We start from the raw sequence: 9,698 nt of genomic DNA, 5'->3' as shown, positions 1-9,698 counted from the left end.
ACAGGGAGCACAGGGCAGTGTGTGTGAGCACAGCTGCTGGAACCAGCAACCCTGGGTGTGCACAGCTGCCTGGAACCTGCTGGGCTGGGGGTATGAGCCCCTGCTCCTGCCTCTGTGCACTGAGCAAAGGAGTAACTGTGAATACTGTGTGAGTAGTTACCTGATGCTGATAGTGGGACATTAATTAATAGAAGGTTGAGATTTGTGCTTCCCCCAACTCAGCTTCCTGCCAGAGAGCAGGGAATTTAGAGTATCTTTTAGGAAAGACTGAACATATCAAAATCAAATTATTTTTACTTTCGTTATGAGTGTCCTTGTTCAACACTCTTGCTCTGCCCATGTTCTAGAAGTCTGCCCATGTTCTGCCCAGTTCTATAACTCTGACTAGTCTGGTGTATTATCATTGCTTAAGGGGACCTCTAAAAGGAAACAGAATCCTTGAGGAAAAGCAGGAGCACTTTTAAGGGTACCAGCTTGCTGGAGATTACAGTGTTGGCAATAACCACCTTTTGACAGAAGGAGTAGTGTGTCCTTTTAGCCCGAACGACAACAGGAGATGGAAAGAAATTGTCCTGCAGTTATTGCAGACTAACTCAATGAAACTTGGGGAATACACCTTCTGTTATCAGCAAAGCTATTATTGGAAGCAGCTAGAACATTCTGTCCTGATCAATTCAATGTAACAACAGTGTCTGCAGTTTCAATTAAAAAAAATTAAAGTTTTAAAAAATACTATCAAGGAAGTTGAAGAAAATTTGTCTTTGGGAAACAAATACCTACTAGGGACTCAGAATGATAAAAAGTAAAAATAAAAGGAATACGAATGTTTGGTGAAAGAAAGCCAGTAGAAGCAAGGAGCGAGATTCATATGTACAATGTAGAAACTCACGCTAGAGCAAGGGAGATTCCAAAGGGGTTTTGTAAAGCAAAATTTACATGCTCGCAAAGGCAAATTGAGATTCAGAAATTTAAAAATACCTACTGTACCTGCATGAAATGATGGAAAATTAGATGGAAAACTGTAAGAAGAAAATGATTTGGAGAATGACACTATTTGGCTGGGAGAAGGAAGAAGAACTCAAAGTAGAAGTATAATGAAACACCATCAGGGCTGGGATGTGCAGCAGATCATTGGAAAGAGCAAAATATTTTGCAAGATTTTCTATTATGACCTGTAAAGGGGGATGATGAGAAAACCTGGAGAATGTGGTGGACTACTGCCAGATAATGTTCCAACCGAGGACAGTTTCTACAGTAGGACTCAAGACAATTTGCAAGTTCCAAGAAAAAAGCTGCTGATTTTTAGTTACTATCTGATATTTTGATTTCTGTTGCATTAAATGAAGAACCAATTTACAGCTTAGGTTTCACATTTAATGACAAAAAATTCACCTTTATTCGTGTCCCACAGGTTGTTCACAATGCACTTGAAATAGAACACATACACTTATGTCAGAAAAATGCCACAAATATGCCTTCACAGGCTAAAGAAAAACATGTCAGCGATGGGAACTACAGAAAAAGATGTGAGAGAGTAGTATACAAGTTTTAAAATGAATAGACTCAAAATTATATAAAGTCAGATCAAATATGGCACAATGAGCATTACTCCAAGCTAGGTTCAAATCCTGCACTGTAACCTAGGAAGAAACTAGAAGATAAAAAGGAATGGATTTGAAGGCCAGCTGAAACAGAACACCTTGTGGTGTTAGTATATGTTACACAAAGGAGTGTAGGGCACACTGCAATCTACATTTTGCCTGAGATCAAAGAGAATCAAAGGAATCAAAGAGCATGTGATCAAAGCAACATGAGTCGTGCAATGATGATAAGCAAACTAGTAAAACTGAGCCGCCACCTCAGTTGTATCACAGATGTTATGGACATTGGAAAGCAGTACAGATTAGTTATGTGGTTTGAGGCTAAAACAGGATTGATGACAAACCACTGAAAAATTTTGGCTGCTATGCAGTGCATGCACAACATCACAAGCTTCTCTTTCTTCCCATTCGGCCCCAGTGCATAAGCTGGTATGGGCAAGAGGTTGAGATGGAACACAGCTGGGAGGATAGGGGTGGCAGAGTGGCCAGAGGGATACTCTATGTCGTGTGATGTCATGGCCAGTCATAAAGGATGTAAAGGATGGAAAATGTGGGGTTGGGAGGATGGGTGTTTTCTTCTGAGAAGACTACTACTCAGAGACTGGCTGAACATTGGTCAGGGGAGGAGATGAGTAAGTGCTTTTGTATCACATGTGGTTTTTTCTGACCTTCATAAGTTTTACTTTTGAGTTTTTTTCTTAATTCAAAAATTTCATTTTGCTCTTGCTATTCTGTAATAAACTGATAGTGTGGTGGTGGCTCTCACAAATGTCAAATGTATGTTATAAGGTTAAAAGAAGTTCTGTTAAGATCTGCTGTCTTTTCATAGAGGTTTTGTAATATTGAAAGTTGGTCTCTGACCATTGGGAAAGTTGAAGAAAGAGGGACTGCACAGACTCCAAAAGGTTGGACAAAGGAGGAGCTGGTTCAGAAGAGTGACATATGGATGAGTGTGGGGAGGGCTGGCTTACCAGGGGATTGGTTTATCAATAGCATATGTAAGGATTACTGCAGGTGTGGGCAGTGTGTGTCTGGCTGCAACTAAGCACCCAGCATTGTCCCTTTTTCCTTATTCAGTCCCTTGTTGTGGTTCAATAAACCTTTTTAAATGTTAAGAAGTGAGGTTTCATTTCTCGCATATTCTCTGCCCTGTCCCCCAGCAGGGAGTGGATCTGCATGGATATCTGGTGCAGGGGCTTGGATGCTGGCTGGAGCAACACACCTCAGTCTATTTTTTTACCACAGCTGGTCCTTCCTGACAAATAGTAGGGCTGTGCTTCCAGCCCTGGGTCAGTCACCTCCAGGTGTATTGGACATCCCTCCACTGAAAGTAAACTTTGGCCTATACACTGCTGCCAAAGTGATCAATAAAAATGCTTTGGCAATACCAGCTGTGGCATTCACTCTGCCACCTTTGATTCCACTCCTACTGAAGGTGCAGGATCTCTGATATAGCAGCCCTGAATGACAGGAATGTTCAGCCCAGAACAGTCCACTTTCAACATCCATCAGACTTCTACACTGGCCATATGTGACTACTGAAGGGCGAGTGAGGCTTGCAGATCACTCCTTGGCTTTTCCATAGATGAATCAACTTTTGGAGCGAAAAACCCCAAAAACCTCAGGCTGCATGCTGGGTGCCAAAAAGGACTGTGTCTCTGTCAGCTTGCTGCCAAGCATAGTAAACATGGCATTGTCAGTACTTACAAGGTAAAAACTTCATGATCAAGGTATCTAGGTGGGCCTCTCCAGATTTTACATGTTTGGAGTTTATTTTGGCCTACTGGAGTAAAGAATAAGTCTCTTAATAAAGTCTTTCATAACTGCACAGCCTCTGGTATAATTTCCTTCCTTCTTGTCTTCATCAAACTACTCAGTAAAATAGAGAGGACTGTGGAATAAAAACTTTTACAGCTCTTAATAGAACTTTCACAGCTTCAGTACTTCTGATCCCAGTCCACCCAGGATGGGATATTCCAGTCAAAACTTTGGCAAATGCTGTCCAGACACAATGATCTAATAACCTTGCATTATCCAGCAAGGAACAGCAACTTGAAGAAAAGCAGCCTGATCCGGCAATTGAAATTGCTGAATTCTATCCTTTAGTATTCTTTTATGCATATGTGTTAATTAATTGAAGATTTGAAACAGAGGGAAAATTGAGTGCTACTAGTACTTCAGAAAAGATGAGAGGTGATGAATACATCATCAAAAGTCTGACTGTAGCAATGGGTCAAGAATACATTAAATATTGTGGTTGAACCAGAACAGAACTTACACTAAAGTGAGATACTACAGATGTAATAGTGTATATGTACTGAAGATGTGTACTTCTTTGATAACCATTGTATGCCTACTAATTTCTGCACTTCTGGAAGAGTAAAAAAAGAGAAATTGTAAAAAATTCACACATAATTAATACAAATGATAGAATGGGAACTGTCTTACCTACTGGGAGAATTATGAGCAATGGGTGGGGGAACTGAGAAAACATTTTAAGTGGAGAATCTAAAGTGAAATACTGTTCTGTAGATCTGAGATAATTCTGTTGTGTAGTTAACTGCATTTTTTTTCTATTATATTATTAATTATGATAAGCATGGTCTATGATAAAATTAGAATAATCACAGTTATAAGCAAATGCTCCTGAGTGAACTGTTGGGGTTGGCTTCTCCACTACTGCTCTGGCTGGGATGCTGCCACTGTGTGAACTGTGTGAGGCCATAGTTGTGCCTACAGCGCAGTTTTCCACTGCTACCACAACAGCATTGCAATAAATATTGGTGTCGCCTTTCTGACTTAATCCCCAATCAGAATCAGATGTTATTGTAAACTATTACTTGCTGTAATTTTAAATAATTATTTTATTGTTATTACAACATAATTAGTATATTAAAATTTATTTTAATAGAAGATATTTCAATTAATATTGATTATGAACCATGTCTCAATGTTCCAATTGCCTTGGTTGCAGAAATTAATGTTTACAACACTCTATACAACTCTTCCTGGTATAATGATAGGGTCCGCAGATTCTCACATTTCTGCTAATTCTACTGGCAGTCTTCAAACAGAAAAAAAGAAAATGCTGTCTTTAAGATTATTTATTCAAAGCCAGCAGATCAAATATCAAATTGCAGCACTGAATAGCTTTGTCATTATCCATGAGAAGTATTTCTCCATCTCAGTGCACTACTCCCACACTTTCTCATCCTAAGGACAATGCAGGCATTATTCATCACACCAGGAATTATTTACTGATTGGTACATTCATTTTAGAAAGTTTATGAAGAATCTCACGATTCAGAGTTGCCTATGATTTTGCCTCTTTACCCAACTGGATGTGGTTCAAGTGCAGGCTTCTGATTTCTCTTCATACAAATGAGTGACTGTTTTTCTTCTATTTCAGGGTATCAGCAAGAAACCATGATGAGCAGATCACTATCTGTCTTACTACGTAATGAATGGGTTCCCAGAAAGAATTTTGCATTTAACTATGTTCAAAAACCCAAAGTGATATATAGATCTCTACAGGCAATTGTTACAGCTCTTTCCAGATGTCTCCCAAGGCTTGCTGGCCTAAAGACACTAAACCTCTGTGAACAGCTCCAGTTTAAAAACTATATGAAATAAAAAAGTGTATTAAATATAATCTGCAAAAGTCAATATGACTATGATCATATATAACATACAAGGGGTGGACTAAAAGTTGCATTAAAAATTTTCTAAGCTTTGCTGCTTTCTCCTTCTGTGGGGAGCCAAAGAATATTAGTGGCAGAAGAGTAACTCAGCAGAACTTGAACTGAAGGACCTACCTAGACTTTCCAGGCCCAGAATGCAGCAGATTTGTGCATTAATTATCAGTAGTGTAGCTCATACCTGTCGAAAACCATTTCAGATCGATCGAATTGGAAATTCAATGCTTTCTGATTTAGGAGAAAGGTGAGCATTTTAGAAATTTTAGGCTGGGAATTTCAGGTTTTCAGGGTTTCACAGTCCCTTTTATGAAGTTCTGAAACTACTTCGGTCCAGATAGTTCTAATTTTGCCTATTGAAATTGCAAAAATTGGCTTTTCAGTTGAGTGATAAAGCCACAGAGCTACAATCCTGGTAAAAAATATAATTAGTTACACTTCCTTAGTTTTGCATTTTCTCTAGGTTATAACATCTATTATCCTAAAGTTTAGGTATCCCAAAGAGCAACTACTTTCCTTCATGTGTCTACTATGTTTTATCATTTCTATATAGAGAAGAGTCAACAAAACCAGGCTTTTGTCACAAAAACATGTGAAGAAACCACCCAGTTATCTGTATTTCTGTCCACAACGCATTACTCCCAATTTATAATCATCTGATGACATGAAATCCATCAGATTAATTTCTGATTCACCTGAAAAACCCTGAAAAATGACAGGGTTTTATTACTTCCCAGAAGTTTATGACTGATGGATTCATTAGTTCTTTAAACATCGTAACTTTAGTAATCTGATCCTTCTAGATCCCATCTGCTAATATACTCACCCAGACTTTCTATATCTTGCTGAAGAATTTGTACCAGATAAAATCTACTTTGTGTCTCCCTCCATTTTGTATAAGAATAATAGTACAGGAAACATATCCACCTTTCATGTTTTAATTGAAAGTCAGATATTTTGCCTGGAGATTGCAGGATGTAGTCATAAATACAACTCAAGGGAAAATTTTGTATTTTTCCTTTTCTGAGAAAAAAATATCAGCTGAAAGAAAAGCAAGCAATTTGTCACTTAATGAGTAACAGGATGAATTTAGATGCCCTTTTTATACACCTGTATTTGCATACACAGTTTCACACACAGGTTTTTATTTGTTTGATCATGATTGTATACCTGTTTAAAGTCAGGATCTTCATGGCTGCAAGTTTCCATATCACATCTCTTCACTGAAGGACAATCTGGCTCTGAACAGGAGGCTTTTAAGACCTGTGTTTACAACAAACAGATTTGTTAATTTTGTAATTTAATTTGGTAATTTTTTCATCATATTTTGCTTTTCAAACACTTCAAATGTGGCATTAGTTCTAAAAAAACTATCTTTTTTTAAAGTTCATTAATTATTACATTCAAATAATCCCAGATTAATAAATTATAGAAAAAAATTCATTAATATATTCTTCTTTCACCATTTGCAATGCAAAATGAATTGGGTTGAAAGCAAATACTCAAGACAGTCCTTCAAACCATGTAATACCCAGGTCCTACTTAGAAATGCAGCCCTGATCGAACCATATTGTACCAGAATACCAAAACCTTCTCCAGATAAGAAGCCTTGTCCTGTTCTATACCAGAATCCCTGCTGAGACTAAGAAAATTATTTGTATTGTGCTGGAAAAAGAAGGGTTTGTGATCTTTCCAAGGTTTTTACACACTTGGTAGATGCTAAGTATGTCTTCATCTTCAGATAAGAACTGCTTTCTATTGCATCAAGAAACATAATCTGGTATGACCTGGAATTTTAAAATAGTTCATTGGAAAGTAAAATCCTGTGGCCACAGTTCTCTCCACAGAGAGCAGCAGGCACAACTTTCCCAGGCAACTTTCTCCTGGGGAAGGCTGTGAGAAGATCAGAGAAAAGAATGATAAACAATTCTTATTTCACTTGCTGGACCTGTTGTTGTGCACATGTGGAATGTGTTAAGGAGATTTGTTTGCCAAAGGGTGGTTTCTTAATTGGCCCCTGGTGATGGTGCTTGGATTCAACTGTCCAGGCTGTGTCAGATTGTCTGCAAGGGTGATGAGTTTCTTTGAAGTATGGTATGGTATGGTATGGTATGGTATGGTATGGTATGGTATGGTATGGTATGGTATGGTATGGTATGGTATGGTATGGTATGGTATAGTGTAGTATAATACAATAAAGCAATTGATCAGCCTTCTGAAATCATGGAGTCAATGTTAATTATCACCCCATCGGGGACCCATGCTACGATAAATCCATTAAGGCTCAACACTCAGTTCTTCTCTTGATTTGGTGGAACACCCTTCAAACAATTGATTTACGGGAAGGCAACCTCTGAACCAGAAAAATCCTTTAAAAATAGTTGCTGCTTCAGGGACAGAAAGGAAAATCCCTTTCTGTGAGTAATAGGGTAAAATATGATTTATGTGTCTTACAATATATATTTCCCTAGAAAAATTCAGGAAATAGATTTTATGAAGAGTCATTTGTGAGTTAAAAACAAATGAAAAAATTCAAGACTTTTTGAGAAAGCTTTTGGTGATTTCCACCATCGTGCATGGCTGACATCAGACAGAGGGTTATTCTTTATCTCAACATCTCTGTATAAACAGAGCTTCTTGGACCTTTGGTCTGCTGTAGACGGTAAATTGCAACATAGCATTCTTCCTCAGAAGACTTTAGCACTGGTTATAATCCCTCTCTGGGGAAGACTAGCCTTGCCTTCCCTTCCAATCAGAAGTGAACCTTCACAAGATTGGAGAAAATGGGAATGCTTAGACACCAGATGGCAAATGTTTGAATTGGATGTTCAGCTTGGATGTGTTTTCTCTTCATCACATTCCTTGTTCTGTGATGTGCATTCATTGGAAGAAAATAATTTCCATCTTAAACTCGTCTCTTTCCAAGGCAAGATTTCTGCTTTTTACTCTCCTCTTATTTTCCTGCATGTTTTCTGGCTAAGAAACTCCCTCTTCTTCCACAGAGACTGGACCCCAACATCCCTGACTATCTTCTAGTGGCAGTAATAAACTACCCAACCCAAAAATTTTTGCAATAATCTTCTCTGAATATTTAACAAAAAAGAATAAGGGGACATACTCAGAAGTTACGAAATGTGGAAGATGGTAAGAAAAATGAATTTGAAAAGTTCTGTGGGGGAAATTGTCTTACAGTAAGAGAGAGCACCAATATGTTATAAAGAAAATAAACAGCTTCTTACCTTCAGAGAGAGACGTTTCTTACCCTTGCACAACAAGACAAATTCATTAAGCTTTGATCTCTGTGTGAGGCTCACCAAATTTTTAGAATCTGTTTTACACAGAAGAGAATATTGTAATAATATGAGTATCACTTTATAAAATAAAGAAGAGCTGAATATGCTCTACAAAGAGAAAACATACTTTATAGGCATGGGAATAGAAATAAATACAATCTCTCTTGATACCATTCTCTTGTCTAAAGTATTTAAAGCCTGTGACTTTGTGAGACTTTAAATTTGCCATATATATAGTTAATTTCTCTACTTTTATGGTCAATGTATGAAATATCAGTTGTACATTACTACATGTCATATGAACTACAAAGGCAAATGTAGTGATAGATAACTCATATGTGTAGTAAACATGTTTACTGTATACACCTGGCTAAGTATATGTCAATATGCAAAATGTAGCATTTTTACCCCTCTACTTTTTGCATGTTTCTAGATAATTATCCTTTTACTGTTATAATTGTGGGTGCATTAGATAAATTCAATTTTTGAGCTAATACTGTTTTTTTCACCTGCAGGAAGTAAGAAGATATCAATAATATGGGAGAGATTCTTCAGCCTGCTAAAGTGACAATGTTCATTGTTACCTTCTGGTACTTCAAGATGTCAGCAAAAAATAAATAAATTAAGGTACCCTTTGCCAGCTCATACAGCACACAAGAGCATTACCTAGCAAAACCCAACACATATGTGTTACATACATTGTAATTACATATTACAATGACTGCTCAGTGATGCTATACTTATCTGATTGACTTGCAAACTTACTTCAAAAAACACCACTTGTGCTTTTAGAAGTATGACGAGTGTTCCATTTAAGGCAGAAAATATAAAAGAAAGTGGCAGTTGATCTATATGTTCAACTGCAGCAGCTGAACACAAATTTTAAAATGTTAGGTTATTATGCATTACCACTTACAGTTAAGGAGTTTGGAGGGGTTTTTTTGTATTACCAAAGGCATTTTTTAGCTTTTGAAGGATACGCAGAATTAGCAGAATGTATTTATCTCACTTGACTAATTTTAGCTTCTCTTGGACCTGATTTTAGTTGCCTTAACTTTCCTTAACTGTAATGCTTTTGTATTATTCTTCTGAAGGAATTTTTCTGAGAC

At 37.4% G+C, this 9,698-nt stretch overlaps 1 long non-coding RNA gene across 1 annotated transcript in view; it reads left to right on the top strand.

The window, feature by feature from the left end:
• The window catches only part of LOC115948400, a 13,837-nt gene extending 5,511 nt beyond the window's left edge, over positions 1-8,326 (top strand). Inside the window, exon 3 of the long non-coding RNA XR_004082220.1 lies at positions 8,301-8,326. This is a non-coding gene — a long non-coding RNA (uncharacterized LOC115948400). The remainder of the gene's footprint in view (positions 1-8,300) is intronic.
• The last annotated feature ends 1,372 nt before the right edge of the window (positions 8,327-9,698 follow it).

Source organism: Geospiza fortis, unplaced genomic scaffold (assembly GCF_000277835.1).
Source record: "Geospiza fortis unplaced genomic scaffold, GeoFor_1.0 scaffold491, whole genome shotgun sequence".
In the NCBI taxonomy this organism is placed as follows: Eukaryota; Metazoa; Chordata; class Aves; order Passeriformes; family Thraupidae; genus Geospiza; species Geospiza fortis.
Note: the sequence above shows the minus strand (reverse complement) of the source record. Positions and strands in the feature narration are given on the sequence as shown.